Source organism: Apaloderma vittatum, unplaced genomic scaffold (genome assembly GCF_000703405.1).
Source record: "Apaloderma vittatum isolate BGI_N311 unplaced genomic scaffold, ASM70340v1 scaffold18383, whole genome shotgun sequence".
Taxonomy (NCBI): Eukaryota; Metazoa; Chordata; class Aves; order Trogoniformes; family Trogonidae; genus Apaloderma; species Apaloderma vittatum.
In genome coordinates, this window is record NW_009710010.1 from 15,476 (window position 1) to 27,664 (window position 12,189).

The window sequence follows — 12,189 nt, forward strand, 5'->3', positions numbered from 1 at the left end:
ACAGATTTGATATAAAATACTTCTAAGCTTGTACCAGGTGCACACTATGCCACTATATTTTGCCCCAAATTACTTCAAATGAATATCAGTATTTCAGTTCAGAATAAGTATTAATGAAGTTGTTCAAAAATGATACAAGAGATTTTCTGTAAAATACTCCACTTCTTAATGTAAATGTTATTAATTTGAGCTAAATTAAAGTATTTCCACAGTTATGAATATTCAGGGTGAGAATTCAAATTAGGGTTCCAGCGCTGAGCACGTTGCTGTTCTGGCTATTAGCAGGATAAACTCTTGAGAGTCATGGCAGCTTTATACTTATAAGTTAATAACAAAACTAAGCAGATAACCAGAAGCCCTTGGTGCACTGCACCGTATCTTTACACAGGTTTTTGGAGGTGTCCACTGAACCAGTCAGAAAACCTGAGTAAGGATAGTGTGAAAACTTTTGAAAATGTAGTCAAAGCTGTTATCATGGATGATTTCTACTTCTACTTAAAAAATGAAGTACTGGTCAGAATACAAAGCATGTCTCGTAACTGGTTCAAAAGAAAAAAGTGAAAAGGGCTGCCTTTTTGAAAAATAAAAAGGTGTAAAACAAATCTGCTATTTTTCTCAAATTTTGTATCATTTCTATAAGCACAGTGAAATCTGGATTTGCACAGTTTGTTTAATATAGTAGTGAATGATCAGTGAACAGTTGTCTTGAATAAAATTGGGAATAATCAAACAATTTTGTAAGTCTGCTTTAAAAAAGTGTTACATTTGGTGAAGTATGATAAGTCTGGCATTACATAATAAAAAAATAATGCATCTTTCCGTTCTGGAGTTTCTATTATGTGACGTTTTCTGTTTCTTGAAGTTAATGAAGTCTCCCTAAAATTAATCATGATCTATTGTCATATCTACCTCTTCTTTGTGCTCTAATACTCTAAAATAAAAGAAAAAAATCTTGAAAATAACAGTAGACAGAAGTATCACTAAGGAGCAAAACTAAGACCTTTTTAATACTGTAGTTGTTTTGGGTTTTTTTGGTGTTGTTTTTTTTTACCTATGACAAGTTCTAGCTTGATAAAGTTTAGATACTTTTTAAAAAAAAACCAGTAAAGCAGATCTGTGCTGTAGGTGCAGCATTGATCCACCAGCTCAATACTACACAAATAACAATTTGGTAGGTGTGAAACACAACTGCTGTGCTCTCCGCAAGGTGCAGTGCTCGTAATATAAGTGGTTAAATGTTCTTCAGTCAAAATGAAAATGGCCAGCAAGCTGTTGCTAGGGAAATAGTCTCCTGTGGTTAGTGTTGAATGCAGAGAGGTTTGTCTGTCTTACAGATCAAAAAATGGCTCAAAGTACTTAGTGTGCGTATCACTTTACTGCCGGAAACTTGCAGCGTATCAGCAGCCTGGTCTCTGTGCCTCTGAGGAGTTTCAGTTACAAATAGAGAGAATCTTCTTTGTTTTTGACCCCACCCTTTACGTTTTGATGTAAAGTTTTTCTCTCACCTGTTCTCTTTGTCTGTGTATGATAGGAAATACATTGTCCTGAGGATGTGATCGTAAGAACAACGCTTCTGGGGGAGCAGCAGCTTGATCCCTCTGCAACCAAAGTGAATCTTGCATAGAGCTGTTTATCAAGGGCTCTGGTGAAAGTTATGTTTTTAGGCACATCTTTAAAAAAATGAAATAACTTTAAAAAGTAGTGGTACTTATGATTTTGGCATAGTCATGAAATGAATTCTGTAAAAGCTAACTAGATACATTGCAAGTTCGAATTTCTACAATTAAGTACCTTCATAAACACTGCAAACAGTAATTCTAGGTCCTTAGCTCCTCTTCTAAAATCTTTGAAGAGTGTTGTTTCTGGGGTGATTTTTAAAAACTGTCATAGTATATTTTTCTAAAAGGCATTATGAAATTTCTGAGGCACCGTAACTACACCCTCATTTTCCCACTGAATATCAGTAAACTGCTGCTCTGTGTTGCTCTCCAGATAGCACTGGTCCATCTCAAGGGCATGTGAGGCATTTCTCTGCTGATTACCATGCACTCATCCTTAAAACTGGACACATAATAAGCTGAAAGTAAAGCAGCAAGTTATTTGGGCATTCCAGATTTAATATGTAACAGAGGTTAAACAAAATCTTACTTTTATCTGCTTTTGCACAGACAGAGCAGATTTGTATCTTCCTGTTCAGATGAACTTTGTGAGAAGTAGTATTGTTTTTCCTCTCATCTGTCTCCAAGGCTGCTAGAAGACTTTGTCAAGATGGTAGAATGGCTTAGGTTGAAAGGGTCCTTAGAGATCATCTAATCCAACCTCCCTGCCATGGGCAGGGAAGCCTCTCAACAAGACTAAGATCTTGACCTTTTTCTTAAGAATCAAGTCCAGTTTCCACTTAACTTTATTAAAATTGATGCCAGTTGGGCTTGGCTAGGTGCACCTACCTCCTGGACAAAATGTAATGGGACTTGATCACAACTGTCCCAGGGCTTAGGTATGAGCTGGACATTTAACCCACTGTGACAGAGTGGAGTGCCTATTTTGAGTGCTGATTAAAATAGTTTGTATATCCTAGCAAAAATTTAACAGAAAGTTACATCTGGATTATTTGCATTGTTTTTGCAATAAAATACTTTGCATCCACTCTGACTTCATACCAGATTATTTGGCAGTTTCACTTGCCTTTTGGTTTCCAAAGCGGGTCTCTAGTGACTGAGTTTTGGGGTGAATGGCGAAGTAGATGTTGATATGTTCCCTTCCAGCACAGCTATTTAACTTGTATCACGTTTCCCACTGACATCTTAATTCCAGTTTCCTACTCTGGGCCTCTTCTCTGGGTCATTGTTTCAACACGCTGTATAACCATTTACTCTCCTTCTTGGTTCCTGTCCCCAGTGAGTGTGTACTGGATTCCAACAATGAATAGGGAGCACCCATGCCTCCTACTGGTGCCTGGTGCTTCACTGAGCTATTGAACTTCTTTGGCAATTTGTCACACCCAAACAGCTGTTTCCATAATGCATGTGAAGATGATAAAGTAGGAAGAGAGGAAGGCAAAGCCGAGAGCTGTTATATATGATATGGATTCTTCTACGAGAGAGCTGGTGTGCCAAGTTGAAGGATGATAACCTGACCACATCTTCTCATAGTCTGCCTACCTGTAGATACAATTTTCTGTTCATGACATCTTAGGAATGTGCTTTTCTGCCCTTCCTGTGCTTCATGACAAGCAAACTTAGTGGGCAGAATCTCTTCACTTCCATGCCAACAGCAGATAAGTCTTTATGCGGAAATGCAAGGTGCAGGAAGGGAATGTTGTGGGGATTTTCTAGTTGGTTTTCCTGCCATATTGTCATATTCGCTGATCTGTGATCCAAAAGCCCAAACAATATGTTATTATGTTCTGAATTATACATTTTTCTATTCAAGTCCGTCTTTCTTCTTAGGGTATTTTATTTCTTCTAATTGCTGATATTTGATCTTATGTGTAATAAAACTTACTGAAAAACTTAGGGGTTTCATTATCAAGAATACTGTAAAAGTTAGTAAAGCATTCTTGTATTTTTAACAGAGTATCATTTGCTGTCACAGGCCGTGCTTGAAAAGCATTGGCATCAGTTAGCTTAGAGATGATAGCTCTCCTCAGTCTTCAGCCTTCTTCTCAGATGTTGCCAGCTATCATTAAGGATTTTGGTCAAGTTACATTCATACTGCAGCTTGCCACAGCACAGTTGAGTACTTTGTCTTCTATTGATTGTTTGGGTAAAAGATTCATAATATTTGGAGACTGAGATGGAGTAGTTTTTTTCTTCTTTGAACTACAAGGGGAAGAAATAGAAGCCTTGTTAATGCTACAGTAGTCCTTGGAATAAAGATTCCCTGTCTTGTTGCAGGTTGCTATGCATGACATGTCAAAAGATTTGGTGTCAAGGATCATACCTGAGTGGGCTGCACTCGTCCTTCTGAAGGGATTTCAGAATGATCGAACAGACCATAGTGGAGTGCAGAAATTTGACTTTTGCTGATGAATTCTGCGGCCTGCAATGGTAAGCAAACAACAAGCGCGTGTGTTTCATCAGCAGTCTCAGTAAGACTTAGGACCATAAACCTCCAGACTAATCTGTTATGCCCAGCTCAGCATTACAGTCCAGGTAAAAAGTGCTTTCTCAATGGCTGCGCACAGCCCTGGGGATTTGGTAGATACTGATAGTGGCTGCATACCTTGCTATTTTGGAAGGTTCTTCTGTGGACTTTGTGTTACTCTGAGGCAGTAACTGCATAGCTTTTTAGAAAAGGGACTTTTGACATATCCTGAAGTTTTGCTGTGACTGTCATATTTCAGGGTTTTGGTATTAATTAGTTCTGGTTTTGTACTAGTTAACTGGATTTAGGATCAGCAAATTGGAAAGATAAAGCTGCTCAAGGAGAATTTAATTTACAGTGTCTGCTTCATTTTGGCTGTTGCCAGGTTAGATACCTGTGTTTCCCTTGGTGAGTCAGTGCTTTACATGCTGCAGGTTTCCAGTACCTGTTGGAGTTGGGAACAGTAGAGCTGGCTGTCAGGCAAAACTTTGAAAATGGTAAGATGAAAGATAAGATGAACCAAGAATGATAGTAATTAAATCTGTGTTCAGACATTCCAATATCTTAGTAGACAATCAAAACTGTGTGTGGAAAAAAAATCCAATGAGACGTGTTGGTTGCGGAAAGCTCACTGCTTCTGCACAGCTCAGCTCTCTGTGATCCAAGAGAGCTAAATCCTGGAACTCATGAATGCCTGGCTTATGGGGCATGTCATCTGGATCAGTGAAAAATATATATATATGACCCCTAACATTTGTGAAATCACTGTTTCAGTCCTCGAGTAGGACTGAAAATAAAAGATTTCAGACGTTTGCATGCCATTACTGTTTTATTTCAGAAGGAATCTGCAAGGCACCTTTTCTAACTCCAATGTTACCTTATTGAAAACTTTTGGAAAGCGATGCATGTGTCTGACTGTTGTTGTGTCCTGAGGTAGGCTCTGGCTGTAGAAACGACGCTTCTATTACAAGCATAGGTCTGTCTCTTTGGTGGTGTTTTGATGCTTAATCTCCAAGGGAGGGAACTTCCTTATCGCAAGTGTTAGTTTTAGTTTTAGGGGTTTGGGCTGTAAAGTACGGATGTGGCGGTGTAACAAATGTTGCATGGGTGACCTGTGAAGTAGTTTGGGCAACATTTAAATTCCTCTGTAACAAATAGTATATAAAAATAGCATTTTAAAAACATATACTTGATAGGACTTACTCTGGAAGTACTGGTTGTTAAGTAAGGGAGGGATTGGATTTAATCTGGCCCTTTCCCCCTTGTTTCATAAATAGTAGGAAGGTTTTGCTTTCTGCCACTTAAAGGGCTTTTTATACCTTAGCAAAAATATTTGTACTGTAATATCACCCTGCAGTACATGGCTCCAGGTACTGATGGGAAGCTCTATTTTCTTCTGTCCATCTCTTGATTTTGGGCTGAGGTTTATTTCCAAAGGCTGATTGCTTCCGGAGAATAGTCGTCTGAAGAATAATACAGATGATACTATTGAGTGAGCAGAAATTCAGACAGAAACAGCCATTTTGGCCTTTGGCAGCAGACACAAGTGCTGATTTATGCATTGAGCCACCTTAAAGATCTGTCACCTACTATTTGGTGACACGTTTTCACAGTACATGTCGATATTACTTCATCTGAAAAATTAAACTGGGGGAGGAAAAGGCCAAAGAAACAGAAGTTGTTGACATCAGTGCCATAGCTGGATTTCAGCTGCCCATATGCGTTTCTGCTCACCTCAGTAGTGTGGAAGTATTGCAGACAGGAGAGAGGTTTTTATCTTTGAGCCTCCTTGTCTGTATTATCTTTTTCCCGCCCATAGCATGGCCCTTATCCCTTGCTGTACTGTGATTGCACCTGTTCTGTGCAAATAGACTATTTACCCTAGAGGTGGGAAAGATGCATTTCTATGTTGAACTGTAACACTCCCCCTAAATAACTAAGTGAGACAGGTTAAAAATAAGACCAATATGTGATGCCCATTACATTCCTGTTCACAGTGATTTGGGGGGGAATTTTTTTTATTTTATTTTGAACATCTGTTGGCATAGATAGCTGTAGTTAGAAGAGTACAAAGTATGTCCTTGTACTCTGGCTCTGTCACATGGGCAGTCTGTGCTTCTTGATGGCTTTAGTGAGATAGAAAAGCTGAAGCATATTTAAAATATTGCTTTATAAATGAAAGAGATTTCATTCGAGAAGTAATTACCTAATTATATTGAGCTTAGGAAGCTTGTCAGCCTGAGCACTTTTGTTTGCCATATGCTTATAATTCTGTATCCTGAATGATAATGTATGAAAAAAACCTCTTGACAGTTTAAACATATCTTTAAGTGATATTTTTTTTTCTTGTAGCTCATTTCAGTATAGACTCAGTATTACCTAGTGTAATACTTTTTTTTTTTCTTACAAAAAATCTTCTGAAAGTATCAGGGATTTTTATTTTTTGTAAAAATTGGGAATATTCTGGTAGAATTTATTGAGACTTGCACACACACACTCCATCCCTATTCCTATCTCAGCTTGAAACTCTGTTCCCACAGCGTTCAAGTTAAATATTCTGCTTCATGGGTTTTTTTCTGCAGGTTATATAGCTTAATATTGCAAGTTTTACTCCTTTAAATAACGGCACAAGCATTCTATTTATGATATAATTAAGCTGTCTTGACTTCTGAGGCCGCTGTGTTCAAAGACATGAATTTTAAATAGGCCACTGAAAACTTAAAGTGTAACTGGAATATTGACTTTCATAGCAATAAGTTCAATTTTAAACCAGCTGAAGTCAGAAAATCTATCTATAAGATGTCACAGGGAGTCTGGGAATAATAGAATAATTGCACATCTTGGATTCTGAAAGATGCAAAGCACAGCTCAGTTCCCTTCCGGTGTGATATGGCACTATTATAAAAGGACTTGCCTCCTCCCTGCGCTGCTGAGCCAGACCCAGCCGTTAATTGTAAGGCTTAATAGATTTGTTAGTTGAACAATTATGTGTTTGCACAATCACAGAATCATAGAATGGCCTAAGCTGGAAGGGACCTTAGAGATCATTTAATCCAGCCTCCCTGCCGCCAGGGACGCCACCTCTCGACTAGGTCAGGCAACACATGGGGACCGAACGGGAATAACCTACCTTATAGCAGTAGTAGACCCTCCCATGTAATTCTGTGGCACCAGTTTGGTTATACGGATTCTTCTTTCTTTTTTACTCACTTGGTTTGTGAGCTAGTCTTAAATTACAAATCTTTCATTTCCTGAACCATCTTCTGTCACCATTTCTCTGTCCTACCTGGATCAGGAGCATAGAGATTTCTTGCTGTGACTGTAGTTTTTTTCCTCAAAGCATGTTCTGTAGCAAGGGTGTGCCTGGGCAGGCAGGCGCAGAGCAGGGGGCCCAGAGGGTGACACCTTCTCCTTAGGGTGGTCTGAGCCGGCTGTTGGGCTCAGGTGTTTGTGAAACGACAGCCCCTGTTATTTCACATCTAGTGACTGAAAAAACGCTTTCACATTACACAGCTTCTTATTCCTATTTTAAAGGCCATTGTAGAACGAATATCAGGAGAAGAAATAAGAATGAAATAAGAGTGTAAATTAGAAAGTTCTGTTTCAATGCTTTCTGTGCAGTGTATTTACCATTGCCATAGCTCTCAGTGTTCCACAGGGCACAGCCTAGGTGGTGTAGTGCTGTATTTTACACATGGTGGGATTCCTTCTGCCTCTCGATTTTTTTATTTTTATTTTTAAATCTGCTTTTTTGCATTGATTTGTTTTTCTATGAAAATATAGTTTTGAGTGATGATACGTAGAAGTCAGTGTGCTCACTTTTTGTAAGAAAGTAGAAGGTAAATATAAATAAGAATTTTCTGTATTGCAGGAGCTCATCAGAAATTAAATGTAATTAAGAAAGGTGAAATTTCACATGAAAACCTTCAAAATACATTAAAAAAATGCCTTTGTAAAGAAACTTACCTGTGCAAGTAATATTTACCACTGCTAGCAGATAGGTCCTTAAAAATGCATCTGATATTTTTGTATGAGTAGAAAAAGCTAAGGTGACTGCAGGCTAGCATTCGGAAGTAAAGTCTAAATGGAAGAAGTGTTGTCTTGAATGGGAATGGTATATCCTGTGGTGTACATTCGGATTGCTAGCGTTCATTTCCTAGACTGAACTGGTTGTGGAGTCCTCTAGACTGGAGATTATTTTTGCCTGAGATTCATAATTCACCTACTAATCTCCTTCAATTATTCTACTGGATGTTTACAGATTCCTGATTCCCTTTTAATATCTGCTAATGGGTAATTACAGTCAGCAATCATTCTTGTCATGGAAATTGCTAAAGTAATTTCAGAAATGCCATTGTCATTCATGTGAAACAAAAGGTGGAATGGAAATCAAACCTGGACCCTCTGTGTTTGGTGCTGTAGTGCTGGGGTGGATATGTGTAGAAAAACAGCTACTACGGTTGGCTCCAGGCAGGCAGTGGGGAGCGGGGACTTGGTGGAGAGGCAGTTGTCCACAGGGCAGAAAAGGTTCCTGCAACTGAAACAAAGAGCTAATGATGGGTAGTGGTCACTGACTACCGCTGCTCGAAATGGGAAGACCTTTTCGTTATAACCAGGACAAACGCTTAAGCCAAACTTAATCTCCGTATATTTTGAGAGGCATCTTGAGAAGCCTGCATCTTCACGGCATTTGCCCGTTCAGTATTGTTTCAGAGAAATAAAACCTTTGCAGCTAGGAGCTTCAAGGGGCTTACAATGTGGAAGAATTTGTGATTCTGTCTCAAGGTGATAGAAAAATGAGCTTCATTTTTCCTGGTTATTCAGGTTTGTTTCATCTATGCTGGTTGGAATATGCACAGGTAGGGCTGAGTGAATCACTGGGAGGCAAAAATCACTTACATCTTGCAAATATTTACATTATTTTACAGCTGGTCACCTGACCAGAGAATGTAATTTGAGGTGCTAACAAAATCATTTGGGTGACAATTGGCTGTTAGAATGGAAAATATAGTGCTGTTTTGCTTTGGAAAGTGGTAATAGCCTATTTAGAAAATAAGATGGGAAGAAGAAGGCTGTGTTTAGTAACGAGCCGTACTATGAAAATATATCCTGAGCATATGCCTGCAATGCAAATGCGTGGGTGGAAGGCTGTTACCTAGTGATGCACTGCATATTGTTTATGACAAAGCTGGAGAAGGGAAATGAGGGAAGTCCTTGCTGCTTTACAGGCACAGGGAATTGTTTTCTCAGCCCATCAGCTGATTTACCTCATTTGCCCCGAACTTTCTGCTTTGCCTCAGCAAAGGGTTGGTCTGTGTGATGCATGTTCCCAGATTAGTTTTCCTTGTGAAGAGACTTGCTTTTTGTAGCTACTTATCTTGAGCAAACTGCAGGAGAAAGAGGCTTCTCTGACTTTTGTAATACCACTTGTCGGTGTAGCCTGTGATATCATGTTTCAGGTAGTTTTCTTTTAAAGAAAACACTTGGTCTCTATAGGCTCTGTAGTGCTGTCATGTCTGTTCTGCAGCTGTTGAGTCCAGGCCAGTTCTTAAGAAAACGTTGTGTATTGACACAAAGTACTGTGGACAGTTTTAACTAGCCCAGGAGAACAAAAGAGCTTCAGTCCAAGCCTTGTAGCCTAATGGAATGTTTGCTTTCGTATTTTTTGTAACAAAATCCTGTGCCTTTGTCAGTAGGAGACAGCAGAGTTAAGTGATGCTTGAAAATGTCTATCTGTGGGAGGAAAAGCTTAGAGCAGTGAAGTACCCAGATATGTGGAAGGTGGAAATGTTGTCTTTTTTGCTTGCAGGTGAAAGGAAGCTGTGCGTGTGTGCCAGGTCTTGCCAGTACTTACCTAGATAAGTTTCTGCTGCTGAATCTGAACACAACCTTGTTCCCAGTGGCTTGAAACAGAGTAGATGTAAAACAGAAGGCTGTAGCTGTTCTAATTCATGTTCTGGAAGGAATCTTGTCCATTTTTTTTAATGCCTATTGCATGTCCAGTGTTTGTTCCTACGTATTCATTGGGCAAATTTATCTGGCTAAATATTTTTCACATTAATTGGCATGCAGGTGGCTGTGGAGCTCACCTAGATCTGACTAAATCACATCGTTAGCTTGGTAGGCGTTCCTGTAGGTTCTCAGTACAGTTTTCAACCCCCCATGCTGCTGAAGTTGCTTCTGATACACACTGATCTGGTTGACAGATTGTTCCTTCTCCTTTCTAATTCTTATGATCACAGTGAAGGCTTCTAAAGAGATTAGGCTTCTCTTAACAAACTGATGGTCGGAGCTCCATGGTTTTATGGCAGCATCCCTGATCCAGTCCCCATTTGGATTGGTGTGTTTGCTACTAGTGCTTCTGGGAGTGCTGTTTGGTTTTTGTGGACTGTTGCCATTTCAGGGTTACACCTCTCTTGTGGTGTCACAAGAGCAAATCTCAAAGAAACGATGAGCAAAAAAGTGCAAAAGTGATGCTGTGGTGCGCAATGCTTATGTGATCCTTAAATATATAAATATGAGTGTCTTAAATTTATGATTTTATTAGAGTGTATGATGCCATCTGTCAGACACAATCTTTTCCTCTCAAGTCGGTCATATACATTTTTAGAAGGTTGCTAGAAAAAATAAGAGAAGGGGATAGGGCAGAAGAAGCGGTGACTTTCAACTAAATCTATTAAAGTTTCTTAAACAACAGATTGTCTTATATGTTAATGGAAAGAGGTAATGCCAGTAATGTTGACTAAAACAGCCCATTGTTTCAGTGCGTGTAGTGGGTTTGGAGTTGAAATACAATTCTTACACCAATATATGTTGTGTATGCTTTGGTTTTGATTGTAAGATGATTGGCAGGTCATTACATTTGTAAAACTGTGTTTATTCAACTCATGCATAACTGCATGATTATCAAATAGCTAATTTTGTGTGCTGCGAGTAATTTGCAATTTAAAAAAAATTTAACTTGTTCTGAAGGAGCACAAGTTGCTCTGTGGTAACTTTTATAAAGGGACGTGGTAGAGGCAGTGGGACGTGGAATACAAATTGAAATTGGTTCAGAGTTATTCATCTCAAAGTAGCATTTATGCAGCGTATTATAGATTGTTGGTATATCAATAAAGTACTTTTGGAGGGGTTTCTTTACCTAATAGAGTTTTGGAAAGAAAATGCTATGAGACAGGACTAATTAATTATTACTTGTAATGTATATCTATAAAGATCAGTGGAGTAATAAACAAATCAATAAGGTAGCAATCTCTTTTTTTTTATTTAAATGGATTAAACCATTGAAGAGACATGTCTCTTCAACTTAGTGTCCTGTAAAACTCTTTAATATTCAGAGTTAGTTCCAAGCTGACAGTTGATGTCTTTTTCATCTTTTGAACATATAAATAACTGAACCACAGCCACACAGTATAGTTCGATAGACTAGGGATTGTCTTTGGTATTGTTTTTTTGTTGTCATAGTCAGAAGAATAAATTACGGAAAGCAGTATGTGGAGTAATTTTTCTTGGATTTCAATATTAAGTAGCCCAAGACAGGACTACTCTTCTCTCATAATTGCAAATGTATTACTGCTTGGCATTTTTTAGAAAACTGATTTATTTCTGCTAATTAGAAAAATAAAGTTGCCTCTCAAAATACTTACTATTATGAAAATTAATCTCAAAATCATATTTCTACAAATATATTAAAGGACTTGTAAATCGTTTTTATGCTGAAGATACACTTTTAGAGTGAACTGGGACAGCACGCTGTCGTCTCTTGTGTGTAGCAGATGCTATCGGATAGAGTGCATCCCTGCGCTCGCACCCTCATGGTGAAGGAATTCTTCAGGCCGTTCAGCGAGTTCTCTGTCTCTCTTGTACATGACAGTCATAGCTTTCCTGCTGTCTCCAGTGTGTTGTCTTTGTTATCAAAAGATGAATTCAGTGATTTCTAAGATGCAGATTTCCTAGATGCATTAACACACTTTAGCCAACAGCATGATTATGCACATGCACATGGTATGAGTACCAGAAAATTTTTTTCAGGTGAAAAATGGGAGGTCGTTTGTTATGGAGAAAAGCTCAGTAATAACCAATACAAATGACACATTATGTGTA